Source organism: Triturus cristatus, chromosome 1_1, assembly GCF_964204655.1.
Source record: "Triturus cristatus chromosome 1_1, aTriCri1.1, whole genome shotgun sequence".
Lineage (NCBI taxonomy): Eukaryota > Metazoa > Chordata > Amphibia > Caudata > Salamandridae > Triturus > Triturus cristatus.
This window is the reverse complement of record NC_140579.1, coordinates 1099548535-1099575954: the sequence shown is the minus strand read 5'-3', so window position 1 is coordinate 1099575954 and position 27420 is coordinate 1099548535.

The window sequence follows — 27420 nt, the reverse complement described above, 5'->3', positions numbered from 1 at the left end:
CAGTGGTGTGCGGGCAGTGTAGGGGGTGTGCTGGGGTTGGTGTTTCAGGGTTTAGGGCAGTGCAGTAGTGTTGGGGCAGTGAAGGGCTCATGCTGCAGCTGGTGCTTCAGGGTTTAGGGCAGTGCTGTGGTGTTCGGGCAGTGTAGGGGGTCGTGCTGGGGTTGGTGTTTCAAGGTTTAGGGCAGTGCAGTGATGTTCGGGCAGTGTAGGGGGTCGTGCTGGGGCTGGTGGTTCAGAGTTTAGGGCAGTGCAGTGGTGTTCAGGCAGTGTAGGGGGTCGTGCTGGGGTTGGTGTTTCAGAGTTTTTGGCATAACAGTGGTGTTCGGGCAGTGTAGGGGGTCGTGCTGGGTCTGGTGTTTCAGGGTTTAAGGCAGTGTAGTGGTGTTCGGGCAGCATAGGGGGTCTTGCTGGGGGTGGTGTTTCAGGGTTTAGGGCAGTGGTGTTCTTGCAGCGTAGGGTATATTGCTGGGGGTGGTGATTCAGGGTTTAGGGCAGTGCAGTGGTGTTCGGGCAGTGTAGAGGGTTGTGCTGGGGCTGGTGTTTCAGGGTTTCGGGTAGTACAGTGGTGTTCGGGCAGTGTAGGGGGTCTAGCTGGGGGTGGTGTTTCAGGGTTTAGGGCAGTGCAGTGGTGTTCGGGCAGTGTAGGGGGTCGTGCTGAGGCTGGTGTTTCAGGTTTTCGGGCAGTGCAGTGGTGTTCGGGCAGTGTAGGAGGTCAAGCTAAGGGCTGGTGTTTCAGGGTTAAGGGCAGTGCAGTGGTGTTTGGGCAGTGTAGGGAGTCTTTCCGGGGGTAGTGTTTCAGGGATTAGAACAGTGCAGTGGTGTTCGAGCAGTTTAGGGGCCGTGCCAGAGTGTTGTTTCAGTGTTTAGGGCAGTGCAGTGGTGTTCCGGCAGTGTAGGGGGTCATGCCGGGGGTGTGTTTCAGGGTTTATGGCAGTGCAGGGGTATTTGGGCAGTGTAGGGGGTCAAGCTAGGGGTGGTGTTTCAGGGTTTAGGGCAGTGCAGTGGTGTTCCGGCAGTGTAGGGGGTCATGCCGGGGGTGTGTTTCAGGGTTTATGGCAGTGCAGGGGTATTTGGGCAGTGTAGGGGGTCAAGCTAGGGGTGGTGTTTCAGGGTTTAGGGCAGTGCAGTGGTGTTCGGGCAGTGTAGGGGTTGTCCTGGGGCTAGTGTTTTATGGTTTAGGGCAGTGCAGTGGTGTTCGGACAGTGTAGGGGGTCATGCTGGGGTAGTAGGGCAGAGCAGTGGTATTCGGGCAGTGGGGGGGATCTTGCTTGGGTTGTGTTTCAGAGTTTAGGGCAGTGCAGTGGTGTTCAGGCAGCAAAGTGGGTCGTGCGGGGTGGGGTGTTTCAGAGTTTAGGGCAGTGCAGTGGTGTTTGGGCATTGTAAAAGGTGGTGCGGGGGTGGTGTTGAAGAGTTTAGGGCAGTGCAGTGTTGTTCAGGCAGTGTAGGGGTTGAGCAGGGGAGTGTTGTGTTAGGGTTTAGGGCAGTGCAGTGGTGTTCGGGCAGTGTAGGGGGTCATGCAGGGGGGTGGTGTTTCAGGGATTAGGGCAGTGCAGTGTTGTTCAGGCAGTGTAGGGGTCGAGCAGGGGGGTGTTGTGTTAGGGTTTAGGGCAGTGCAGTGGTGTTTGGGCAGTGTAGGGGGTCGTGCAGGGGGGTGGTGTTTCAGGGTTTAGGGCAGTGCATTGGTGTTCAGGCAGTGTAGGGGGTTGTGTTGGGGGTGGTGTTTCAGGGTTTAGGGCAGTGCAGTGGTGTTCTGGCAGTGTAGGGGGTTGGGCTGGGGTTGGTATTTCAGGGTTTAAGGGAGTACAGTGGTGTTCGGGCAGTGTAGGGGGTCTTGCTGGGGGTGGTGTTTCGGGGTTTAGAGCAGTGGTGTTTGGGCAGTGTAGGGGGTCTTGCTGGGGGTGGTGTTTCAGGGATTAGGGCAGTGCTGTGATGTTCAGGCAGTGTAGTGGGTCTTGCTGGGGGTGGTGTTTCAGGGTTTAGGGCAGTGCAGTGGTCTTCGGGCAGCGGAGGGGTTCATGCTGGAGGTGGTGTTTAGGGTTTAGGACAGTGGAGTGCTGTTTGGGAAGTGTAGGGGGTCATGCTGGGGTGGTGTTTCAGGGTTTAGGGCAGTGCATTGGTGTTCGGGCAGTGTAGTGGGTTGTGCTGGGGGCGGTGTTTCAGGGTTTAGGGCAGTGCAGTGGTCTTTGGGCAGCGGAGGGGTTCATGCTGGAGGTGGTGTTTCAGGGTTTAGGGCAGTGCAGTGCTGTTCGGGAAGTGTAGGGGGTCATGCTGGGGTGGTGTTTCAGGGTTTAGGGCAGTGCATTGGTGTTCGGGCAGTGTAGTGGGTTGTGCTGGGGGTGGTGTTTCAGGGTTTAGGGCAGTGCAGTGGTCTTCGGGCAGCGGAGGGGTTCATGCTGCAGGTGGTGTTTCAGGGTTTAGGGCAGTGCAGTGCTGTTCGGGAAGTGTAGGGGGTCATGCTGGGGTGGTGTTTCAGTGTTTAGGGCAGTGCAGTGGTCTTCGTGCAGCATAGGGGTTCGTGCTGGGGGTGGTGTTTAGGGTTTAGGGCAGTGCAGTGCTGTACGGGCGGTGTAGGGGGTCGTGCTGGGGTGGTGTTTCAGGGTTTAGGGCAGTGCAGTGGTGTTTGGGCAGTGTAGGGGGTTGTGCTGGGGCTGGTGTTTCAGGGTTTAGGGAAGTACAGTGGTGTAAGGGCAGTGTGGGGGTCTTGCTGGGGGTGGTGTTTGAGGGTTTAGAGCAGTGGTGTTCGGGAACTGTAGGGGGTCTTGCTGGGGGTGGTGTTTCAGGGATTAGATCAGTGCTGTGATGTTACGGCAGTGTAGGGGGCCTTGCTGGGGATAGTGTTTCAGGGTTAGGGCAGTGCAGTGGTGTTCGGGCAGTGTAGAGGGTTGTGCTGGGGGTGGTGTTTCAGGGTTTAGGGCAGTGCAGTGGCATTCGGGCAGCGTAGGGTGTTGGTCAGGGGGTGATGTTTCAGGGTTTAGGGCAGTGCAGTGGTGTTTGGGTAGTGTAGGGGGTCTTACTGGGTGTGGTGTTTCAGGGTTTAGGGCAGTGGTGTTCAGGTAGTGTAGGGGGTCTTGCTGGAGGTGGTCTTTCAGGGTTTAGGGCAGTGCAGTGGTATTTGGGCAGCATAAGGGGTCATGCTAAGGGTGGTGTTTCAGGTTTTAGGGCAGTGCAGTGGTGTTCGGGCAGTGTAGGGGGTTGTCCTGGGGCTAGTGTTTTTGGGTTTAGGGCAGGGCAGTGGTGTTCGGACAGTATAGGAGGTCATGCTGGGGTAGTGTTTCAGGGTTTAGGGCATAGGGTTTAGGGCAGTGCATTGGTGTTCAGGCAGTGTAGGGGGTCGTGCAGGGTATGGTGTTTCAGAGTTTAGGGCAGTGGAGTGGTATTCGGGCAGTGTAAAGGGTGGCGTGGGAGTGATGTTTCAGGGTTTAGGGCTGTGCAGTGGTGTTCGGGCAGTGCAGGGGGTCGTGCAGGGGGGTGGTGTTTCATGGTTTAGGGCAGTGCAGTCGGTTTCGGGCAGTGTAGGGGCTCATGCAGGTCGTTGTGTTTTAGTTTTTAGGGCAGTGCAGTGGTGTTCGGGCAGAGTAGGGGGTTGTGTTGGTCGTGGTGTTTCAGGGTTTAGAGCAGTACAGTAGTGTTCGAGCAGTGTAGGGTTTTGTGCTGGGGCTGGTGTTTCAGGGTTTAGGGCAGTGCAGTGGTGTTCAGGGAGTGTAGGGGGTCGTGTTGGTGGGGTGTTCCAGGGTTTAGGGCAGTGCACTGGTGTTCTGGCAGTGTAGGGGGTCGTGCTGGGGGTGGTATTTCAGGGTTTAGGGCAGTGCAGTTTTGTTCAGGCAGTGTAGGGGGTCGTGCTTGGGTTTCATTTCTTTTCTGTTTCTTGGTTTCTCTCCTTTCTATGGTTGTTCTCACATTGCTCTTCTTTTGATCGATGTTCTTTTATTGTTGTTCCTTTTGTTTGTATAATCATTCTGTTTTCACTTTATCAGGGTTTTCTGACATTTCTAGTTTTTGTTGTTTCCCGTATAAGAAAGGGAGATATGTTATATCCTGCTAATGTCAATCCAATGTTATTCAATCACAAGTGGAATGTTAAGGTGATGATGCTATCAGAATGTTGGGGAGTCTGTCAGAGAAGGGACAGTTGACTGGGCTGAGCTGCCTGCTTGCTGCTCCTGGTGGGGTCTTTATCTGATCTAGACTTGGTCTTAATTTGATCTACTTATAATCTACCTGTGATCTTTTACCAACTTGAAATAAATCTCTTTAAAACATCTCAACTGAGTGGACTTGATCACTACAGTCTGTAACCAGAGCTCCAGCAGTCCTAGTGTCTGGCGGTACCGCTCCAGTTGGGAGGGTGCGGAAGTCCAGAGGGAGGGGTGAGAGGGGGAGGGGGTCCCCAGTGGGAACCAGTAGGTCAGGGACCAGCCGGGAGGGCTGAGTCGCCACTGAGTGACCATGGTGACGCCACTTCTGTCCTGGGGGGTCAGCACGCACTGTCAGATGGACAGGAGGTTGTGAGATCAGCGCCAGGCAGACTGTCACATGACCCATTAGTTATGTGTCACCCTCGTTAAGTCCTGGTTCGCCAGGCATCTGACCAAAGGGTACGTCCCTCGGTTGGGGAGCCAGTAGTCGGTGTTTCCGGATCTGGACGTAAGGGCAGCTGTAGTCCTGAGGGCAGGTGGGGCTCATCTTAAGTGAAGAGACCCTGCTCTACAGTGGAAGGGGGTGCAGAGGTCGGGAATCCTCGCCTCTGACCCCAGTGGATCCCAGGTGGCAGACCAGTTGCTGGAGAGAGGTCCTGAACTGATGGGAGAGTTGTGCTCTGGTGGGTGCTTCCCTGGGAGGGTGCGGAACCCCAGAAGTAGAGGTTGGGTGGGGCATTCTTGCCCGTGACCTCTGGTCAGCCTGAGGGTGCGGACCCTAGGTTGAAGGATCAATGGTAGTTTGGAACTACACTGAGAGGGAGAGTGGAAAATGGCTTGTATGCCAGGGGTTACTGCCCCCCACTCTGTGGTTTGGCAAGGACCAGTGGTATCTGGGTGGCCTAGGGCCTGGTCCTGGCCGAGGACAACTAGGTAGTACCAGTGGGGTAGCCTAGTTGGGTCTGAGGTTCTTTTTGTTTTTTTTCCAGATGGAACCACGTTGATTCAGAATGGCATAGAACCAGAGGGTGTCCCTGCAGTGCGAGCCTGCGTCCGTATTCTATCGCCCCAAGCAGGGAAGACCATCACGGTGGTGATTGGTCTGCCCTGTGTTTTGGCTGGCCTCTAGGTGCTTTTACACTGTGTCCCAGTGGAAAGTGCGTGCGCTCTGTGTATGTTTTAGTGAGACTGACCTGCCCTCCCATAGGAATGCATGGGGGATCTGAGTGACCGTGTTAAGTCCTGATGTGAGAGGAGTGCAGGGTCGAGTTTGGTATGTGCGAACTCGTGAGACTGAGTGCTGCGCAATGATGTGTGCGGCGATACTTTGTCTAGTGTAGAAGTGCCACTTCTAGAAGCTGGCATGTCTGTGTAATAAATGTGAAGTGACTGTCTGGCTTGCGATTGGCTGGTGTGCCTGGCTCCAGGAGTCAGGATGGGTCTTCCCCGGTGATGAATGGAGAGATCTGCATGTTGATGGCAGGGAGGAGTACACCTGGGACCTGAATAGGGCTGGGCTTTCCCTCCACAATGCTGGCTCCACCCCCTGTGGTGCGTCTGATGTCCCTGGCCTGTCCTGTGAATAGGGAGAGGGGCTGAGCAAAACAAAGTGCTCAGGAACCAGTTGCATCTGGTTCGCCCCTTCCCTGCACCTTTGGAGACAAAGGATTTTGTGTATAAAAGAGGGGCTTTGACCCCATGTAGATGTTCTTGTTCTTGTTTTGACTTGAATCTACCAGGGGCGTGCTGCTGCTGGGGCCCAGGGGAAGGCTTGCCTCCCTGGGCCCTGCCCAGCCCCTGGATGCCCTGGATGCTGGAGGACTTCTTTTGGACCCTCTGCCTGGCCTGAGGATAGCTGAGAGACTATCCTTGCCCTGAAAGTCTTGCCCTGCATTGCCCCTTACTTCCTAAAGGACTTATTCTGTTTACTCCTGGACTTTTGCATTCTTCTCGCGCCTGGGAGCGCTTTTGCCTTGATTTGGCCCTTTATTTTAGGAGGAGCGCTGAGTCTTTGCAGCGCTGCGCTGCTTCCCGGGAGAGAGAGGGAATCCCCAGCTGAGGGATTCCCCCATGATGCCGGCCTTGCGGGTGCCCGACCCCCGCGTCTTCGCTTTACTGAATGGATTGAAGCGGGTGCCCACCCCGCTGATGTGAGCCCTTGCGGGTGCCCACCCCGCTTGTTGACTTTGTTTCCCCACCGAGGGAGCCTACCCCTCATTTGCCGCTGTTGGAACCACCGCTGCGGCCCGAGTCGCGGACCGGGCAGAAGTCACGATATGCCTGACGGCGGGCGGGACTTCCGGATTGGAGAAGGAAGTCCCGTGCACGCCGCTGCCACCGCAGGAGAAGCTGCCGAGGAGAGGGAGGCTGGCACCTGCCCGTGCGGGGCTCCCCGTTGCTGAGGGAGAGCCCCGCGGGCGCCAGCCAGTAGGAATGAAGGGGGCTCGAGGCACACTACCGGTGCTGGCCCCCGCTGCAAGTGAAGAGGCGCGGAGTCCCCCTTGAGCAGCCCGGTGAGTTAAGAAGGGCTGGGGGGCTCCGCTGGTGCTTGGTTTATGCCGACAATGGCGGTGTGGGACAAATAGTGCTGAGTGGTCCCGCCAGGGAGCGTGCCACTCCAACGACGGGACATAATTGTTCTAAGAGCCTACGTGGCTCTCACGTAGGGGGCATAGTTGTTTCCAGAGCACCCTGTCCGCTCCAACGTTGTGGGCCTATTTGTTTAAAGGTCCAGAGGGGCCCGTGAGCATTTTTCAGTGCCCCCGGTGTGGGGCTGATCTTCACAGCGGCGCCTCAGTTGCGGGCCGCTGCAACACTTCAGGGCATAGTTGATCGTCAGACCCCGTGTGGCTCCACAGTACTGGGGGACATGTTTGTTTTTAGAGCCTAGGTGGCTCCAACGTTTTGGCATATTGTTCGAGGGCCATTGAGAGCCCATGCCTCATATTTAACTTCCAAAGCTGCGCAGCACTTAGTGCCAGCTGCAGCGTTTAGGCCCTGTTCTTATCCCCAGCTGCCCAGCAAGTAGTGGGCAGCTGCTACGTTTAGGTTCTGGTGCAACCTGGACCCTAATGTGATTTAGGTGCTATTGTGATTTATATACTAATGCTTTGGGTGTTAGGAAATGTACCGTGTGTAGTATGTTTTGCGCACCCTGTGTTTTTTTATATACTAATGCGTTGGGTGTTAGGAAATGTACTGTGTGTAGTATGTTTTGCGCACCCCGTGTTTTATACCTCTAGATATGATTTCTGCATAGGAGGTTATTTTACCTGTTTAGGTTTATGATAGGGAGAGTATACTTCCCTGTGTGGTGTACGCCCCAGTGTAATTATACTTAAGAGGTAGTGTCTAATGCGTTAGACTTGTGAGAGATTGCATAATGTGTTTATGCCCCTCTGATGTATACAGGATAGGTTTTATACCTGATTCTAATGTGATAATGCTGAGGTCATTATTGTGCCAGTAGTTACTGGTTGTGCTCTACAGTTATAATTTGTGTTACAGTTAGTATATGTTCTACATTTACCATTGGTGATTTGGGCTAATTCTGACAGTGGTCCCTGTGGCCCTGTCTTGTGTAAATAGTCCCCTGTAAAATTCTGCCCAGTGCCAGTTGGCACAGTGTAAATTATGTGATTATCATCTAATGTGTTTATTATAATACAAAGGCTATTTTTTATATATAACCTTGTGTGGAGTTTCTTTTGTGGTGGGCCTAGGGTGTTGTTGCTGTGTGCGCGCGCAAACGCTTTACACATTGCCTCTGGGATAAGCCTGACTGCTCGTGCCAAGCTACCAAGGGGGTGAGCAGGGGTTATCTTGGCGTGTAACTCCCCAGCCCTGACTTAGAGTGGTGGTCTCTGCCTGGCTTTGGCGCACGCCTTAGCCAACCACAGATCACATTTCTAACAGGGGTTTGCTGGGGGTGGTGATTCAGGGTTTAGGGCAGTGCAGTGGTGTTTGGGCAGTGTATGGGGGTCATGTTGGGGCTGGTGTTTCAGGCTTTAGGGTAGTGCAGTGGTGTTAGTGTAGTGTATGGGGTTGTGCTGGTGGTAGTATTTTAGGGTTTAGGGTAGTGCAGTGGTATTTGTGTGGTGTAGGGGGTCATGCTGGTGGTAGTGTTTTAGGGTTTAGGGTATTGCATTGATGTTTTTGTAGTGTAGGGGGTCGTGCTTGGGGTAGATTTAAGGTTTAGGGCAGTGCAGTGGTGTTTCTGTAGTGTTGGGGGTCGTGCTGGGGGTAGTGTTTTAGGGTTTAGGGCAGTGCAGTGGTGTTTGAGTAGTGTATGGGTTCGTGCTGGTGGCAGTGTTTCAGGGTTTAGGGCAGTGCAGTGGTGTTCGGGCATTGTAGGGGGTTTTGCTGGGGTGGTGTTTCAGGGTTTAGGGCAGTGCAGTGGTGTTCGGGCAGTGTAGGGGGTCGTGCTGGCGCTGGTGTTTCAGGGTTTAGGGCAGTGCAGCGGTGTTCGGGCAGTGCAGGGGGTGGTGCTGGCGCTGGTGTTTCAGAGTTGAGGGCAGTGAAGTGGTGTTCGGGCAGTGCAATGGGTCATGCTGGGGGTTGTGTTTCAGGGTTTAGGGCAGTGCAGTGGTGTTCAGGCAGTGTAGGGGGACGTGATCGGGGTTGTGTTTCAGGGTTAAGGGAAGTTCAGTGGTGTTCAGGCAGTGTAGGGGTTGTGCTTGGGCTGGTGTTTCTTAGTTTAGGGCAGGGCAGTGGTGTTTGGGCTGTGTAAGGAGTCATGCTGGGGCTGGTGTTTCAAGATTTAGGGCAGTGCAGTGGCTTTCGGGCAGCGTAGGGGGTTGTGCTGGGGCTGGTGTTTCAGGGTTTAGGTCAGTGGTGTTCGGGAGGTGTAGGGGGTCGTACTGGGGCTGGTGTTTCAGAGTTTAGGGCAGTGCAGTTTTGTTCGGGCAGTGTAGGGGGTCTTGCTGGAGGTGGTGTTAAAGGGTTTAGAGCAGTGCTGTGGTTTTCAGGCAGTATAGGGGGTTGTGCTGGGGCTGGTGTTCGAGGGATTAGGGCAGTGATTTTCAGGCAGTTTAGGGGGTCTTGCTGGGGGTGGTGTTTCAGGGTTTAGGGCAGTGGTGTTCGGGCAGTGTAGGGGGTCTTGCTGTAGGTGGTGTTTCAGGGATTAGGGCAGTGTAGTGGTGTTTGGGCAGTATAGTGGGTCATGCTGAGGGTGGTGTTTCAGAGTTTAGAGCAGTGCAGTGGTGTTCGGGCAGTGTAGGGTGTCATGCTAGGGATGGTGTTTCAAGGTTTAGGGCAGTGCAGTGGTGTTCGGGCAGTGTAGGGGTTCGTGCTGGGGTGGTGTTTCAGGGTTTATGGCAGTGCAGTGGTATTCAGGCAGTGTAGGGGGTCGTGCTGAGGCTTGTATTTTAGGTTTTAGGGCAGTGGTTTTCGGGCAGTGTAAGGGGTCATGCTGGGGGTGGTGTTTTAGGGTTTAGGGCAGTGCAGTGGTGTTCGGGCAGTGTAGGGGGTCGTGCTGGCGCTGGTGTTTCAGGGTTTACGGCCGTGCAGTGGTGTTCAGGCAGTGTAAGGGTTCGTGCTGGCGCTGGTGTTTCAGGGTTTAGGGCAGTGCAGTGTTGTTCTGTCAGTGTAGGGGTTCGTGCTGGGGCTGGTGTTTCAGGGTTTAGGGCAGTGCAGTGTTGTTCGGGCAGTATAGGGGTTCGTGCTGGGGCTGGTGTTTCAGGGTTTAGGGCAGTGCAGTGGTGTTCAGGCAGTGTAGGGGGACGTGATCGGGGTTGTGTTTCAGGGTTAAGGGAAGTTCAGTGGTGTTCAGGCAGTGTAGGGGTTGTGCTTGGGCTGGTGTTTCTTAGTTTAGGGCAGGGCAGTGGTGTTTGGGCAGTGTAAGGAGTCATGCTGGGGCTGGTGTTTCAAGATTTAGGGCAGTGCAGTGGCTTTCGGGCAGCGTAGGGGGTTGTGCTGGGGCTGGTGTTTCAGGGTTTAGGTCAGTGGTGTTCGGGAGGTGTAGGGGGTCGTACTGGGGCTGGTGTTTCAGAGTTTAGGGCAGTGCAGTGGTGTTCGGGCAGTGTAGGGGGTCTTGCTGGAGGTGGTGTTAAAGGGTTTAGAGCAGTGCTGTGGTTTTCAGGCAGTATAGGGGGTTGTGCTGGGGCTGGTGTTCGAGGGATTAGGGCAGTGGTTTTTGGGCAGTGTAGGGGGTCTTGCTGGGGGTGGTGTTTCAGGGTTTAGGGCAGTGGTGTTCGGGCAGTGTAGGGGGTCTTGCTGTAGGTGGTGTTTCAGGGATTAGGGCAGTGCAGTGGGGTTCGGGCAGTGTAGGGGGTCTTGCTGGGGTAGTGTATCAGAGTTTAGGGCAGTGTAGTGGTGTTTGGGCAGTATAGTGGGTCATGCTGAGGGTGGTGTTTCAGAGTTTAGAGCAGTGCAGTGGTGTTCGGGCAGTGTAGGGTGTCATGCTAGGGATGGTGTTTCAAGGTTTAGGGCAGTGCAGTGGTGTTCGGGCAGTGTAGGGGTTCGTGCTGGGGTGGTGTTTCAGGGTTTATGGCAGTGCAGTGGTATTCAGGCAGTGTAGGGGGTCGTGCTGAGGCTTGTATTTTAGGCCTTAGGGCAGTGGTTTTCGGGCAGTGTAAGGGGTCATGCTGGGGGTGGTGTTTTAGGGTTTAGGGCAGAGCAGTGGTGTTAGTGCAGTGTAGGAGGTCGTGCTCGGTGTGGTGATTTAGGGTTTAGGGCAGAGCAGTGGTGTTTGGGCACAGTATGGGGTCATGCTGGGGGTCGTGTTTAGAGTTTAGGGCAATGCAGTGGTGTTCGGGCAGTGTAGGGGGTTATGCTGTGGGTGGTGTTTCAGGGTTTAGGGCAGTGCAGTGATGTTCAGGCAGTGTAGGGGGTTGTGCCGGGGTGGTGATTCAGGGTTTAGGGCAGTGTAGTGGTGTTTGTGTAGTGTAGGGGGTTGTGCTAGGGGTAGATTTAGGGTTTAGGGCCGTGCAGTGGTGTTTGGGTAGTGTAGGGGTTCGTGCTGGGGGCAGTGTTTCAGGGTTTAGGGCAGTACAGTAGTGTTTGGACAGTGTAGGGGGTCGTTCTGAGGTGGTGTTTCAGGGTTTAGGGCAGTGCAGTGGTGTTCGGGCATTGTAGAGGGTAGTGCTGGAGCTGGTATTTCAGGGTTTAGGGCAGGGCAGTGCAGTGGTGTACGAGCAGTGTAAGGAGTCGTGCTGGGGCTGATGTTTCAGGGTTTAGGGCAGTGCAGTGGTTTTTGGGCAGTGTAGGGGGTCGTGCTGGGGCTGGTGTTTCAGGGTTTAGGGCAGCGGTGTTTGGGAGGTGTAGGGGGTTGTACTGGGGCTGGTGTTTCAGGGTTTAGGGCAGTGCAGTGGTGTTCGGGCAGTGTAGAGGGTCATGCTGGGGGTAGTATTTCAGGGTTTAGGGCAGTGCAGTGGTGTTTGGGCAGCGTAGGGGGTTGTGCAGGGGTGGTGTTTCGGGGTTTATGGCAGTGCAGTGGTGCTCGGGCAGTGTTGGGTGTTGGTCAGGGTGTGGTGTTTCAGGGTTTAGGGCAGTGCACTGGTGTTCGGGCAGTGTAGGGGGTCTTGCTAGGGGTGGTGTTTCAGGGTTTAGGGCAGTGGTGTTTGGGCAGCATAGGGGGTCATGTTGGGGCTGGTGTTTCAGGGTTTAGGGTAGTGCAGTGCTGTTAGTGTAGTGTAGGGGGTTGTGCTGGTGGTAGTGTTTTAGGGTTTAGGGTACTGCAGTGATGTTTGTGTGGTGTAGGGAGTCATGCTGGTGGTACTGTTTTAGGGTTTAGGGTACTGCATTGATGTTTGTTTAGTGTAGGGGGTCGTGCTTGGGGTAGATTTAAGGTTTAGGGCAGTGCAGTGGGTTTGTGTAGTGTTGGGGGTCATGCTGGGGTAGTGTTTTAGGGTTTAGAGCAGTGCAGTGGTGTTTAGGTAGTGTATGGGTTCATGCTTGTGGCAGTGTTTCAGGGTTTAGGGCAGTGCAGTGGTGTTTGGGTAGTGTATGGGTTTGTGCTGCCGCAGTGTTTCAGCGTTTAGGGCAGTGCAGCGGTGGTCGGGCATTATAGGGGGTCGTACTGGGGTGGTATTTCAGGGTTTGGGCAGTGCAATGGTGTTTGGGCAGTGTATGGGGTTGTGCTGGGGCTGGTGTTTCAGGGTTTAGGGCAGTGCAGTGGTGTTCGGGCAGTGTAGGGGGTCGTGATGGCGCTGGTGTTTCAGGGTTTAGGGCAGTGCAGTGGTGTTCGGGCAGTGTAGGGATTCGTGCAGGGGCTGGTGTTTCAGGGTTTAGGGCAGTGCAGTGGTGTTCGGGTAGTGTAGGGGTTCATGCTGGGGCTAGTGTTTTAGGGTTTAGGGCAGTGCAATGGTTTTCGGGCAGTGTAGGGGTTTGTGCTGGGGCTGGTGTTTCAGAGTTTAGGGCAGTGCAGTGGTGTTCGGGCAGTGTAGGGGTTCATGCTGGGGCTAGTGTTTCAGGGTTTAGGGCAGTGCAGGGCTGTTCGGGCAGTGTAGGGGTTCGTGCTGGGGCTGGTGTTTCAGGGTTTAGGGCAGTGCAGTGGTGTTCGGGCAGTGTAGGGGTTTGTGCTGGGGCTGGGGTTTTAGGGTTTTGGGCAGTGTAGTGGTGTTCAGGCAGAGTAGGGGGTCATGCTGGGGCTGGTATTTCAGGGTTTAGGGCAGTGCAGAGGTGTTAGGGCAGTGCAGGGGGTGGTGCTAGTGCTGGTGTTTCAGGGTTTAGGGCAGTGAAGTGGTATTCGGGCAGAGCAGGGGGTTGTGCTGGGGGTTGTGTTTCAGGGTTTAGGGTAGTGCTGTGGTTTTCGGGCAGTGTAGGGGTCGTGCTGGGGCTGGTGTTTCTGGGATTAGGGCAGTGCAGTGGTTTTTGGGCAGTTTAGGGGGTCTTGCTGTGTTGTGGTGGTTCAGGGCTTAGGGTAGTGGTGTAAGGGCAGTGTAGGGGGTCTTGCTGTGGGTGGTGTTTCAGGTATTAGGGCAGTGCAGTGGTGTTAGGGCAGTGTAGGAGGTCTTACTGGGGGTAGTGTTTCAGGGTTTAGGGCAGTGCAGTGGTGTTTGGGCAGTGTAGTGGGTCATGCTGGGGGTGGTGTTTCAGGGTTTAGAGCAGTGCAGTGGTGTTCGGGCAGTGTAGGGTGTCATGCTAGGGATGGTGTTTTAGGGTTTAGGGCAGTGCAGTGGTGTTCGGGCAGTGTAGGGGTTTGTGCTGAGGGTGGTGTTTCAGGGTTTAGGGCAGTTCAGTGGTATTCAGGTAGTGAAGGGGGTCGTGCTGAGGCTAGTATTTTAGGGTTTAGGGCAGTGCAGTGGTTTTCGGGCAGTGTAGTGGGTTGTGCTGGCTGTGGTGTTTTAGGGTTTAGGGCAGAGCAGTGGTGTTAGTGCAGTGTAAGAGGTCGTGCTGGGTGTGGTGTTTTAGGGTTTAGGGCAGAGCAGTGGTGTTCGGGCACAGTATGGGGTAGTGCTGGGGGTCATTTTTAGGGTTTAGGGCAGTGCAGTAGTGTTCGGGCAGTGTAGGGGGTCATGCTGTGGGTGGTGTTTCGGGGTTTAGGGCAGTGCAGTGATGTTCAGTTAGTGTAGGGGATCGTGCTGGGGTGGTGATTCAGGGTTTAGGGTAGTGCAGTGGTGTTTGTGTAGTGTAGGGGGTCGTGCTGGTGGTAGTGTTTTAGGGTTTAGGGTAGTGCAGTGATGTTTGTGTAGTGTAGGGGGTTGTGCTTGCGGTTGATTTAGGGTTTAGGGTAGTGCAGTGGTGTTTGTGTAGTGTAGGTGGTCGTGCTGGGGGTAGTGTTTTAGGGTTTAGGGTAGTGCAGTGGTGTTTGTGTAGTGTAGGGTGTCATGCTGGGGGTAGTGTTTTAGGGTTTAGGGCCGTGCAGTGGTGTTTGGGTAGTGTAGGGGTTCATTCTTGGGGCAGTGTTTCAGGGTTTAGGGCAGTGCAGTGGTGTTTGGGCAGTGTAGGGGGTCGTGCTGAGGTGGTGTTTCAGGGTTTTTGGGCAGTGCAGTGGTGTTCGGGCAGTGAAGGGGTCATGCTGGGGCTGGTGTTTCAGGGTTTAGGGCAGTGCAGTGGTGTTTTGGGTGTGTAGGGGGTCATGCTGGGTCTGGTGTTTCAGGGTTTAGGGCAGTGCAGTGGTGTTCGGGCAGAGTAGGGGGTAGTGCTGGGGCTGGTGTTTCAGGGTTTAGGACAGTGCTGTCGTGTTCGGGCAGTGTAGGGGGTCGTGCTGGGGCTGGTGTTTCAGGGTTTAGAGCAGTGCTGTGGTGTTCGGCAGTGTAGGGGGTCGTGCTGGGGCTGGTGTTTCAGGATTTAGGGCAGTGCCGTGGTGTTCGGGTATGTTATTTCAGGGTTTAGGACAGTGTAGTGGTGTTCGGGCAGCGTAGGGGGTCATGATGGGGGTGGTCTTTCAGGGTTTAGGGCAGTGCAGTGGTGTTCGGGCAGTGTAGGGGGTCATGCAGGGTCTGGTGTTTCAGGGTTTAGGGCAGTGCAGTGATGTTCAGGCAGTGTAGTGGGTTGTGCTGGGGTGGTGATTCAGGGTTTAGGGTAGTGCAGTGGTGTTTGTGTAGTGTAGGGGGTCGTGCTGGTGGTAGTGTTTTAGGGTTTAGGGTAGTGCAGTGATGTTTGTGTAGTGTAGGGGGTTGTGCTTGAGGTAGATTTAGGGTTTAGGGTAGTGCAGTGAAGTTTGTGTAGTATATGGGGTCATGCTGGGGTTAGTGTTTTTGGGTTTAGGTTAGTGCAGTGGTGTTTCTGTTGTATAGGGTGTCGTGCTGGGGGTAGTGTTTTTGGGTTTTGGGCCGTGCAGTGGTGTTTGGGTAGTGTAGGGGTTCATGCTGGGAGCAGTGTTTCAGGGTTTAGGGCAGTGCAGTGGTGTTTCGGCAGTGTAGGGGGTCATGCTGAGGTGGTGTTTCAGGGTTTAGGGCAGTGCATTTGTGCTCGGGCAGTGTAGGGGGTCATGCTGGGACTGGTGTTTCAGGGTTTAGGGCAGTGCAGTGATGTTCAGGCAGTGTAGGGGGTCGTGCTGAGGTGGTGATTCAGGGTTTAGGGTAGTGCAGTGGTGTTTGTGTAGTGTAGGGGGTTGTGCTGGTGGTAGTGTTTTAGGGTTTAGGGTAGTGCAGTGATGTTTTTGTAGTGTAGAGGGTTGTGCTTGGGGTAGATTTAGGGTTTAGGGTAGTGCAGTGGTGTTCAGGCAGTGTAGGGGGTTGTGCTGGGGTGGTGATTCAGGGTTTAGGGTAGTGCAGTGGTGTTTGTGTAGTGTAGGGGGTCGTGCTGGGGGTAGTGTTTTAGGGTTTAGGGCAGCGCAGTGGTGTTTGGGTAGTGTAGGGGTTCATGCTGGGGGCAGTGTTTCAGGGTTTAGAGCAGTGCAGTGGTGTTTGGGCAGTGTAGGGGGTCGTGCTTAGGTGGTGTTTCAGGGTTTAGGGCAGTGCAGTGCTGTTCGGGCAGTGTAGGGGGTCATGCTGGGTCTGGTGTTTCAGGGTTTAGGGCAGTGCAGTTTTGTTTGTGCAGTTTAGGGGGTAGTGCTGCGGCTGGTGTTTCAGGGTTTAGGGTAGTGCAGTGGTGTTCGGGCAGTGCAGGGTTTCATGCTGGGGCTGGTGTTTCAGGGTTTAAGGCAGTGCAGTGGTGTTCGGGCAGTGTAGGGGGTCGTGCTGAGGTGGTGATTCAGGGTTTAGGGTAGTGCAGTGGTGTTTGTGTAGTGTAGGGGGTCGTGCTGGTGGTAGTGTTTTAGGGTTTAGGGTAGTGCAGTGATGTTTGTGTAGTGTAGGGGGTTGTGCTTGGGGAAGATTTAGGGTTTAGGGTAGTGCAGTGGTGTTTCTGTAGTGTAGGGGGTCGTGCTGGGCATAGTGTTTTATGGTTTAGGGTAGTGCAGTGGTGTTTGTGTAGTGTAGGGTGTCGTGCTGGGGGTAGTGTTTTAGAGTTTAGGGCCATGCAGTGGTGTTTGGGCAGTGTAGGGGTTTGTGCTGGGGGCAGTGTTTCAGGGTTTAGGGCAGTGCAGTGGTGTTTGGGCAGTGTAGGGGGACGTGCTGAGCTGGTTTTTCAGGTTTTAGGGCAATGCAGTGGTGTTCGGTCAGTGTAGGGGGTAGTGCTGGGGCTAGTGTTTCAGGGTTTAGGGCAGTGCAGTGGTGTTCAGGCAGTGTAGGGGTCATGCTGGGTCTGGTGTTTCAGGGTTTAGGGCAGTGCAGTGGTGTTCGGGCAGTTTAGGGGGTCGTGCTGGATCTGTTGTTTCAGGGTTTAGGGCAGTGCAGTGGTGTTCGGGCAGTGCAGGGTTTCATGCTGGGGCTGGTGTTTCAGGGTTTAGGGCAGTGCAGTGGTGTTCGGGCTGATTAGGGGGTCATGCTGGGGCTGGTGTTTCAGGGTTTAGGACAGTGCCGTGGTGTTCAGGCAGTGTAGGGGGTCATGCTGGGGCTGGTGTTTCAGGGTTTAGGGCAGTGCCGTGTTCTTCGGGGAGTGTAGGGGGTCGTGCTGGTGCTGGTGTTTCAGGGTTTATGGCACTGGAGTTCTTGCTGCGTAGGGGGTATTGCTGGGGTGGTGTTTCAGGGTTTAGGGCAGTGCAGTGGTATTCGGGCAGTGTAGAGGGTCATGCTGGGGATAGTATTTCGGGTTTAGTTCAGTGCAGTGGTGTTTGGGCAGTGTAGGGGGTCATGTAGGGGTGGTGTTTTGGGGTTTATGGCAGTGCAGTGGTGCTCCGGCAGTGTAGGGGGTTGGTCATGGGATAGTGTTTCAGGGTTTAGGGCAGTGCAGTGGTGTTCGGGCAGTGTAGGGGGTCTTCCTGGGGGTGGTGTTTCAGGGTTTAAGGCAGTGGTGTTCAGGTAGTGAAGGGGGTCTTGCTGGGGATAGTGTTTCAGGGTTTAGGGCAGTGCAGTGGTGTTTGGGCAGTGTAGGAGGTCATGTTGGGGCTGGTGTTTCAGGGTTTAGGGTGGTGCAGTGGTGTTAGTGTAGTGTAGGGGGTCGTGCTGGTGATAGTGTTTTAGGGTTTAGGGTAGTGCAGTGGTGTTTGTGTGGTGTAGGGGGTCATGCTGGTGGTACTGTTTTAGGGTTTAGGGTATTGCATTGATATTTGAGTAGTGTAGGGGGTCGTGCTTGGGGTAGATTTAAGGTTTAGGGCATTGCAGTGGTGTTTTTGTAGTGTTGGGGGTCATGCTGGGGGTAGTGTTTTAGGGTTTAGGGCAGTGCAGTGGTGTTTGTGTAGTGTATGGGTTCGTGCTGGGGCTGGTGTTTCAGGGTTTAGGGCAGTGCAGTGGGGTTCGAGGTGTGTAGTGTAGGGGGTTGTGCTTGGGGTAGATTTAGGGTTTAGGGTAGTACAGTGGTGTTTGTGTAGTGTAGGGGGTCGTGCTGGGGGTAGTGTTTTAGGGTTTAGGGTAGTGCAGTGGTGTTTGTGTAGTGTAGGGTGTCGTGCTGGGGGTAGTGTTTTAGGGTTTAGGGCTGTGCAGTGGTGTTTCGGTAGTGGAGGGGTTCGTGCTGGGGACAGTGTTTCAGGATTTAGGGCAGTGCAGTGGTGTTTGGGCAGTGTAGGGGGTCGTGCTGAGGTGGTGTTTCAGGGTTTAGGGCAGTGAAGTGGTGTTTGGGCAGTGTATGGGGTCATGCTGGGACTGTTGTTTCAAGGTTTAGGGCAGTGCAGTGGTGTTCAGGCAGTGTAGCGAGTCATGCAGGGTCTGGTGTTTCAGGGTTTAGGGCAGTGCAGTGATGTTCAGGCAGTGTAGGGGGTCGTGCTGGGGTGGTGATTCAGGGTTTAGGGTAGTGCAGTGGTCTTTGTGTAGTGTAGGGGGTCGTGCTGGTGGTAGTATTTTAGGGTTTAGGGTAGTGCAGTGATGTTTTTGTAGTGTAGAGGGTTGTGCTTGGGGTAGATTTAGGGTTTAGGGTAGTGCAGTGGTGTTTTTGTAGTGTAGGGGGTTGTGTTGGGGGTAGTGTTTTAGTGTTTAGGGTAGTGCAGTGGTATTTGTGTAGTGTAGGGTGTCGTGCTGGGGGTAGTGTTATAGGGTTTAGGGCAGCACAGTGGTGTTTGGGTAGTGTAGGGGTTCATGCTGGGGGCAGTGTTTCAGGGTTTAGGGCAGTGCAGTGGTGTTTGGGCAGTGTAGGGGGTCGTGCTGAGGTGGTGTTTCAGGGTTTAGGGCAGTGCAGTGCTGTTCGGGCAGTGTAGGGGGTCATGCCGGGTCTGGTGTTTCAGGGTTTAGGGCAGTGCAGTGGTGTTCATGCAGTTTAGAGGGGTAGTGCTGCAGCTGGTGTTTCAGGGTTTAGGGTACTGCAGTGGTGTTCGGGCAGTGCAGGGGTTCATGCTGGGGCTGGTGTTTCAGGGTTAGGGCAGTGCAGTGGTGTTCGGGCTGTGTAGGGGGTCATGCTGGGGCTGGAGTTTCAGGGTTTAGGACAGTGCCGTGGTGTTCAGGCAGTGTAGGGGGTCGTGCTGGGGCTGGTGTTTCAGGGTTTAGGGCAGTGCCGTGGTGTTCGGGCAGTGTAGGAGTCGTGCTAGGGCTGGTGTTTCAGGGTTTAGGGCAGTGCCGTGGTGTTCGGGTCTGGTATTTCAGGGTTTAGGACAGTGTAGTGGTGTTCAGGCAGCGTAGGGGGTCTTGCTGGGGGTGGTGTTTCAGTGTTTAGGGCAGTGGTGTTCTTGCAGCATAGGGGGTATTGCTGGGGTGGTGTTTCAGGGTTTAGGGCAGTGCAGTGGTGTTCGGGCAGTGTAGGGGGTCATGCTGGGGGTAGTATTTCAGGGTTTAGGGCAGTGCAGTGGTGTTTGGGCAGTGTAGGGGGTCGTGTAGGGGTGGTGTTATGGGGTTTATGGCAGTGCAGTGGTGCTCCCGGCAGTGTAGGGGGTTGGTCAGGGGGAAGTGTTTCAGGTTTTAGGGCAGTGCAGTGGTGTTCGCGCAGTGTAGGGTGTCTTGCTGGGGGTGGTGTTTCAGGGTTTAGGGCAGTGGTGTTCAGGTAGTGTAGGGGGTCTTGCTGGGGGTGGTGTGTCAGGGTTTAGGGCAGTGCAGTGGTGTTTTGGCAGTGTAGGGGGTCATGTTGGGGCTGGTGTTTCAGGGTTTACGGTAGTGCAGTGGTGTTAGTGTAGTGTAGGGGGTCGTGCTGGTGGTAGTTTTTTACGGTTTAGGGTAGTGCAGTGGTGTTTGTGTGGTGTAGGGGGTCATGCTGGTGGTACTGTTTTAGGGTTTAGGGTATTGAATTGATTTTTGCGTAGTGTAGGGGGTCGTGCTTGGGGTAGATTTAAGGTTTAGGGCAGTACAGAGGTGTTTGTGTAGTGTTGGGGGTCGTGCTGAGGGTAGTGTTTTAGGGATTAGAGTAGTGCAGGGGTGTTTGTGTAGTGTATGGGTTCGTGCTGGGGCTGGTGTTTCAGGGTTTAGGGCAGTGCAGTGGTGTTCGAGGTGTGTAGTGTAGGGGGTTGTGCTTGGGGTAGATTTAGGGTTTAGGGTAGTGCAGTGGTGTTTGTGTAGTGTAGAGGTCGTGCTGGTGGTAGTGTTTTAGGGTTTAGGGTAGTGCAGTGGTGTTTGTGTAGTGTAGGGTGTCGTTCTGGAGGTAGTGTTTTAGGGTTTAGGGCCGTGCAGTGGTCTTTCGGTAGTGAAGGGGTTCGTGCTGGGGGCAGTGTTTCAGGGTTTAGTGCAGTGGTGTTTGGGCAGTATAGGGGGGTGTGCTGCGGTGGTGTTTCAGGGTTTAGGGCAGTGCAGTAGTGTTCAGGCAGTGTAAGGGGTCATGCTGGGGCTGGTGTTTCAGGGTTTAGGGCAGTGCAGTGGTGTTCGGGCAGTGTAGGGGGTCATACAGGGTCAGGTGTTTCAGGGTTTAGGGCAGTGCAGTGATGTTCAGGCAGTGTAGGGGGTCGTGCTAGGGTTGTGATTCAGGGTTTAGGGTAGTGCAGTGGTGTTTGTGTAGTGTAGGGGTCGTGCTGGTGGTAGTGTTTTAGGGATTAGGGTAGTGCAGTGATGTTTGTGTAGTGTAGGGGGTTGTGCTTGGGGTAGATTTAGGGTTTAGGGTAGTGCAGTGGTGTTTGTGTAGTGTAGGGGTCGTGCTGGTGGTAGTGTTTTAGGGTTTAGGGCCGTGCAGTGGTGTTTGGGTAGTGTAGGGGTTCATTCTGGGGGCAGTGTTTCAGGGTTTAGGGCAGTGCAGTGGTGTTCGGGCAGTGTAGGGGGTCATGCTGGGGCTGGTGTTTCAGGGTTTAGGGCAGTGCAGTGGTGTTCGGGCAGTGTAGGGGGTCATGCTGGGTCTGGTGTTTCAGGGTTTAGGGCAGTGCAGTGGTGTTCGGGCAGTGTAGGGGGTCATGCTGGGTCTGGTGTTTCAGGGTTTAGGGCAGTGCAGTGGTGTTCAGGCAGTTTAGGGGGTTGTGCTGGGGCTGGTGTTTCAGGGTTTAGGGTAATGCAGTGGTGTTTGGGCAGTGCAGGGTTTCATGCTGGGGCTGGTGTTTCAGGGTTTAGGGCAGAGCAGTGGTGTTTGTGCACAGTATGGGGTTGTGCTAAGGGTCGTGTTTAGGGCAGTGCAGTGGTGTTCAGGCAGTGTAGGGGGTCATGCTGTGGGTGGTGTTTCAGGGTTTAGGGCAGTGCAGTGATGTTCAGGCATTGTAGGGGGTCGTGCCGGGGTGGTGATTCAGGCTTTAGAGTAGTGCAGTGGTGTTTGTGTAGTGTAGGGGGTCGTGCTGGTGATAGTGTTTTAGGGTTTATTGTAGTGCAGTGGTGTTTGTGTAGTGTAGGGGGTCGTGCTGGGCGTAGTGTTTTAGGGTTTAGGGCAGTGCAGTGGTGTTTGGACAGTGTAGGGGGTCATGCTGGGACTGTTGTTTCAAGGTTTAGGGCAGTGCAGTGGTGTTCAGGCAGTGTAGCGAGTCATGCAGGGTCTGGTGTTTCAGGGTTTAGGGCAGTGCAGTGATGTTCAGGCAGTGTAGGGGGTCGTGCTGGGGTGGTGATTCAGGGTTTAGAATAGTGCAGTGGTCTTTGTGTAGTGTAGGGGGTCGTGCTGGTGGTAGTGTTTTAGGGTTTAGGGTAGTGCAGTGATGTTTTTGTAGTGTAGAGGGTTGTGCTTGGGGTAGATTTAGGGTTTAGGGTAGTGCAGTGGTGTTTTTGTAGTGTAGGGGGTCGTACTGGTGGTAGTGTTTTAGTGTTTAGGGTAGTGCAGTGGTATTTGTGTAGTGTAGGGTGTCGTGCTGGGGGTAGTGTTTTAGGGTTTAGGGCAGCGCAGTGGTGTTTGGGTAGTGGAGGGGTTCGTGCTGGGGACAGTGTTTCAGGATTTAGGGCAGTGCAGTGGTGTTTGGCCAGTGTAGGGGGTCGTGCTGAGGTGGTGTTTCAGGGTTTAGGGCAGTGAAGTGGTGTTTGGGCAGTGTATGGGGTCATGCTGGGACTGTTGTTTCAGGGTTTAGGGCAGTGCAGTGGTGTTCAGGCAGTGTAGCGAGTCATGCAGGGTCTGGTGTTTCAGGGTTTAGGGCAGTGCAGTGATGTTCAGGCAGTGTAGGGGGTCGTGCTGGGGTGGTAATTCAGGGTTTAGGGTAGTGCAGTGGTCTTTGTGTAGTGTAGGGGGTCGTGCTGGTGGTAGTGTTTTAGGGTTTAGGGTAGTGCAGTGATGTTTTTGTAGTGTAGAGGGTTGTGCTTGGGGTAGATTTAGGGTTTAGGGTAGTGCAGTGGTGTTTTTGTAGTGTAGGGGGTCGTGTTGGGGGTAGTGTTTTAGTGTTTAGGGTAGTGCAGTGGTATTTGTGTAGTGTAGGGTGTCGTGCTGGGGGTAGTGTTATAGGGTTTAGGGCAGCGCAGTGGTGTTTGGGTAGTGTAGGGGTTCATGCTGGGGGCAGTGTTTCAGGGTTTAGGGCAGTGCAGTGGTGTTTGGGCAGTGTAGGGGGTCGTGCTGAGGTGGTGTTTCAGGGTTTAGGGCAGTGCAGTGCTGTTCGGGCAGTGTAGGGGGTCATGCCGGGTCTGGTGTTTCAGGGTTTAGGGCAGTGCAGTGGTGTTCATGCAGTTTAGAGGGGTAGTGCTGCGGCTGGTGTTTCAGGGTTTAGGGTACTGCAGTGGTGTTCGGGCAGTGCAGGGGTTCATGCTGGGGCTGGTGTTTCAGGGTTTAGGGCAGTGCAGTGGTGTTCGGGCTGTGTAGGGGGTCATGCTGGGGCTGGAGTTTCAGGGTTTAGGACAGTGCCGTGGTGTTCAGGCAGGGTAGGGGGTCGTGCTGGGGCTGGTGTTTCAGGGTTTAGGGCAGTGCCGTGGTGTTCGGGCAGTGTAGGAGTCGTGCTAGGGCTGGTGTTTCAGGGTTTAGGGCAGCGCCGTGGTGTTCGGGTCTGGTATTTCAGGGTTTAGGACAGTGTAGTGGTGTTCAGGCAGCATAGGGGGTCTTGCTGGGGGTGGTGTTTCAGGGTTTAGGGCAGTGGTGTTCTTGCAGCATAGGGGGTATTGCTGGGGTGGTGTTTCAGGGTTTAGGGCAGTGCAGTGGTGTTCGGGCAGTGTAGGGGGTCATGCTGGGGGTAGTATTTCAGGGTTTAGGGCAGTGCAGTGGTGTTTGGGCAGTGTAGGGGGTCGTATAGGGGTGGTGTTATGGGGTTTATGGCAGTGCAGTGGTGCTCCCGGCAGTGTAGGGGGTTGGTCAGGGGGAAGTGTTTCAGGTTTTAGGGCAGTGCAGTGGTGTTTGCGCAGTGTAGGGTGTCTTGCTGGGGGTGGTGTTTCAGGGTTTAGGGCAGTGGTGTTCAGGTAGAGTAGGGGGTCTTGCTGGGGGTGGTGTGTCAGGGTTTAGGGCAGTGCAGTGGTGTTTTGGCAGTGTAGGGGGTCATGTTGGGGCTGGTGTTTCAGGGTTTACGGTAGTGCAGTGGTGTTAGTGTAGTTTAGGGGGTCGTGCTGCTGGTAGTTTTTTACGATTTAGGGTAGTGCAGTGGTGTTTGTGTGGTGTAGGGGGTCATGCTGGTGGTACTGTTTTAGGGTTTAGGGTATTGAGTTGATTTTTGCGTAGTGTAGGGGGTCGTGCTTGGGGTAGATTTAAGGTTTAGGGCAGTACAGAGGTGTTTGTGTAGTGTTGGGGGTCGTGCTGAGGGTAGTGTTTTATGGATTAGAGCAGTGCAGGGGTGTTTGTGTAGTGTATGGGTTCGTGCTGGGGCTGGTGTTTCAGGGTTTAGGGCAGTGCAGTGGTGTTCGAGGTGTGTAGTGTAGGGGGTTGTGCTTGGGGTAGATTTAGGGTTTAGGGTAGTGCAGTGGTGTTTGTGTAGTGTAGGGGTCGTGCTGGTGGTAGTGTTTTAGGGTTTAGGGTAGTGCAGTGGTGTTTGTGTAGTGTAGGGTGTTGTGCTGGAGGTAGTGTTTTAGGGTTTAGGGCCGTGCAGTGGTCTTTCGGTAGTGAAGGGGTTCGTGCTGGGGGCAGTGTTTCAGGGTTTAGTGCAGTGGTGTTTGGGCAGTGTAGGGGGTTGTGCTGAGGTGGTGTTTCAGTGTTTAGGGCAGTGCAGTGGTGTTCAGGCAGTGTAAGGGGTCATGCTGGGGCTGGTGTTTCAGGGTTTAGGGCAGTGCAGTGGTGTTCGGGCAGTGTAGGGGGTCATACAGGGTCAGGTGTTTCAGGGTTTAGGGCAGTGCAGTGATGTTCAGGCAGTGTAGGGGGTCGTGCTAGGGTGGTGATTCAGGGTTTAGGGTAGTGCAGTGGTGTTTGTGTAGTGTAGGGGTCGTGCTGGTGGTAGTGTTTTAGGGATTAGGGTAGTGCAGTGATGTTTGTGTAGTGTAGGGAGTTGTGCTTGGGGTAGATTTAGGGTTTAGGGTAGTGCAGTGGTGTTTGTGTAGTGTAGGGGGTCGTGCTGGGGGTAGTGTTTTAGGGTTTAGGGCCGTGCAGTGGTGTTTGGGTAGTGTAGGGGTTCATGCTGGGGGCAGTGTTTCAGGGTTTAGGGCAGTGCAGTGGTGTTCGGGCAGTGTAGGGGGTAATGCTGGGGCTGGTGTTTCAGGGTTTAGGGCAGTGCAGTGGTGTTCGGGCAGTGTAGGGGGTCATGCTGGGTCTGGTGTTTCAGGGTTTAGGGCAGTGCAGTGGTGTTCGGGCAGTGTAGGGGGTCATGCTGGGTCTGGTGTTTCAGGGTTTAGGGCAGTGCAGTGGTGTTCAGGCAGTTTAGGGGGTTGTGCTGGGGCTGGTGTTTCAGGGTTTAGTGTAATGCAGTGGTGTTTGGGCAGTGCAGGGTTTCATGCTGGGGCTGGTGTTTCAGGGTTTAGGGCAGAGCAGTGGTGTTTGTGCACAGTATGGGGTTGTGCTAGGGGTCGTGTTTAGGGTTTAGGGCAGTGCAGTGGTGTTCAGGCAGTGTAGGGGGTCATGCTGTGGGTGGTGTTTCAGGGTTTAGGGCAGTGCAGTGATGTTCAGCCATTGTAGGGGGTCGTGCCGGGGTGGTGATTCAGGCTTTAGAGTAGTGCAGTGGTGTTTGTGTAGTGTAGGGGGTCGTGCTGGTGATAGTGTTTTAGGGTTTATTGTAGTGCAGTGGTGTTTGTGTAGTGTAGGGGGTCGTGCTGGGTGTAGTGTTTTAGGGTTTAGGGCAGTGCAGTGGTGTTTGGACAGTGTAGGGGGTCGTGCTGAGATGGTGTTTCAGGGTTTAGGGCACTGCAGTGGTGTTCGGGCAGTGTAGGGGGTATTGCTGGGGCTAGTGTTTCAGGGTTTAGGGCAGTGCAGTGGTTCTCAGGCAGTGTATGGGGTCATGCTGGGTCTGGTGTTTCAGGGTTTAGGGCAGTGCAGTGGTGTTCGGGCAGTTTAGGGGGTCGTGCTGGGGCTGATGTTTCAGGGTTTAGGGTAGTGCAGTGGTGTTCGGGCAGTGCAGGGTTTCATGCTGGGGCTTGTGTTTCAGGGTTTAGGGCAGTGCAGTGGTGTTCGGGCTGTGTAGGGGGTCATGATGGGGCTGGTGTTTCAGGGTTTAGGACAGTGCCGTGGTGTTCAGGCAGTGTAGGGGGTCGTGCTGGGGCTGGTGTTTCAGGGTTTAGGGCAGTGCAGTGGTGTTCGGGTTGTGTAGGGGGTCATGATGGGGCTGGTGTTTCAGGGTTTAGAACAGTGCCGTGGTGTTCAGGCAGTGTAGGGGGTCGTGCTGGGGCTGGTGTTTCAGGGTTTAGGGCAGTGCAGTGGTGTTCGGGCTGTGTAGGGGGTCATGCTGGGGCTGGTTTTTCAGGGTTTAGGACAGTGCATTGGTGTTCGGGCAGTGTAGGGGGTCGTGCTGGGGCTGGTGTTTCAGGGTTTAGGGCAGTGCTGTGGTGTTCGGGCAGTGTAGGGGTCGTGCTAGGGCTGGTGTTTCAGGGTTTAGGGCAGTGCCGTGGTGTTCGGGTATGGTATTTCAGTGTTTAGGACAGTGAAGTGGTGTTCGGGCAGCGTAGGAGGTCTTGCTGGGGCTGATGTTTCAGGGTTTAGGGCAGTGGTGTTCTTGCAGCATAGGGGGTATTGCTGGGGTGGTGTTTCAGGGTTTTGGTCAGTGCAGTGGTGTTCGGGCTGTGTAGGGTTTCATGCTGGGGCTTGTGTTTCAGGGTTTAGGGCAGTGCAGTGGTGTTCGGGCTGTGTAGGGGGTCATGATGGGGCTGGTGTTTCAGGGTTTAGGACAGTGCCGTGGTGTTCAGGCAGTGTAGGGGGTCGTGCTGGGGCTGGTGTTTCAGGGTTTAGGGCAGTGCAGTTGTGTTCGGGCTGCGTAGGGGGTCATGATGGGGCTGGTGTTTCAGGGTTTAGGACAGTGCCGTGGTGTTCAGGCAGTGTAGGGGGTCGTGTTGGGGCTGGTGTTTCAGGGTTTAGGGCAGTGCCGTGGTGTTCGGGCAGTGTAGGGGGTCACGCTGGGGCTGTTGTTTCAGGGTTTAGGGCAGTGGGGTTCTTGCTGCGTAGGTGGTATTGCTGGGGTGGTGTTTCAGGGTTTAGGGCAGTGTAGTGGTGTTCGGGCAGTGTAGGGGGTCATGCTGGGGGCAGTATTTCAGGGTTTAGGGCAGTGCAGTGGTGTTTGGGAAGTGTAGGGGTCGTGTAGGGGTAGTGTTTTGGGGTTTATGGCAGTGCAGTGCTGCTCCGGCAGTGTAGGGGGTTGGTCATGGGGTAGTTTTTCAGGGTTTAGGGCAGTGCAGTGGTGTTCGGGCAGTGTAGGGGGTCTTCCTGGGGGTGGTGTTTCAGGGTTGAGGGCATTGGTGTTCAGGTAGTGTAGGGGTTCCTGCTGGGGGTGGTGTTTCAGGGTTTAGGGCAGTGCAGTGGTGTTTGGGCAGTGTAGGAGGTCATGTTGGGGCTGGTGTTTCAGGGTTTAGGGTAGTACAGTGATGTTAGTGTAGTGTAGAGGGTCGTTCTGGTGGTAGTGTTTTAGTGTTTAGGGTAGTGCAGTGGTGTTTGTGTGGTGTAGGGGATCATGCTGGTGGTACTGTTTTAGGGTTTAGGGTATTGCATTGATGTTTTTGTAGTGTTGCGGGTCGTGCTGGGGGTAGTGTTTTAGGGTTTAGGGCAGTGTAGTGGTTTTTGTGTAGTGTATGGGTTCGTGCTGGGGCTGGTGTTTCAGGGTTTAGGGCAGTGCAGTGGTGATTGAGGTGTGTAGTGTAGGGGGTTGTGCTTGGGGTAGATTTAGGGTTTAGGGTAGTGCAGTAGTGTTTGTGTAGTGTAGGGGGTCGTGCTGGGGGTAGTGTTTAAGGGTTTAGGGTAGTGCAGTGGTGTTTGTGTAGTGTAGAGTGTCGTGCTGGGGGTAGTGTTTTAGGGTTTAGGGCCATGCAGTGGTGTTTGGGTAGTGTAGGGGTTCGTGCTGGGGGCAGTGTTTCAGGGTTTTGGGCAGTGCAGTGGTGTTTTGGCAGTGTAGGGGGTTGTGCTGAGGTGGTGTTTCAGGGTTTAGGGCAGTGAAGTGGTGTTTGGGCAGTGTATGGGGTAATGCTGGGATTGGTGTTTCAGGGTTTAGGGCAGTGCAGTGGTATTCAGCCAGTGTAGGGGGTCATGCAGGGTCTGGTGTTTCAGGGTTTAGGGCAGTGCAGTGATGTTCAGGCAGTGTAGGGGGTCATGCTGGGGTGGTGATTCAGGGTTTAGGGAAGTGCAGTGGTGTTTGTGTGGTGTACGGGGTCGTGCTGGTGGTAGTGTTTTAGGGTTTAGGGTAGTGCAGTGATGTTTGTGTAGTGTAGAGGGTTGTGCTTGGGGAAGATTTAGGGATTAGGGTAGTGCAGTGGTGTTTGTGTAGTGTAGAGGGTCGTGCTGGGGGTAGTGTTTTAGGGTTTAGGGTAGTGCAGTGGTATTTGTGTAGTGTAGGGTGTCGGGCTGAGGCTAGTGTTTTAGGGTTTAGGGCCGTGCAGTTGTGTTTGGGTATTGTAGGGGTTCGTGCTGGGGGCAGTGTTTCAGGGTTTAGGGCAGTGAAGTGGTGTTTGGCCAGTGTAGGGGGTCATGCAGGGTCCGGTGTTTCAGGGTTTAGGGCAGTGCAGTGATGTTCAGGCAGTGTAGGGGGTCGTGCTGGGGTGGTGATTCAGGCTTTAGGGTAGTGCAGTGGTGTTTGTGTAGT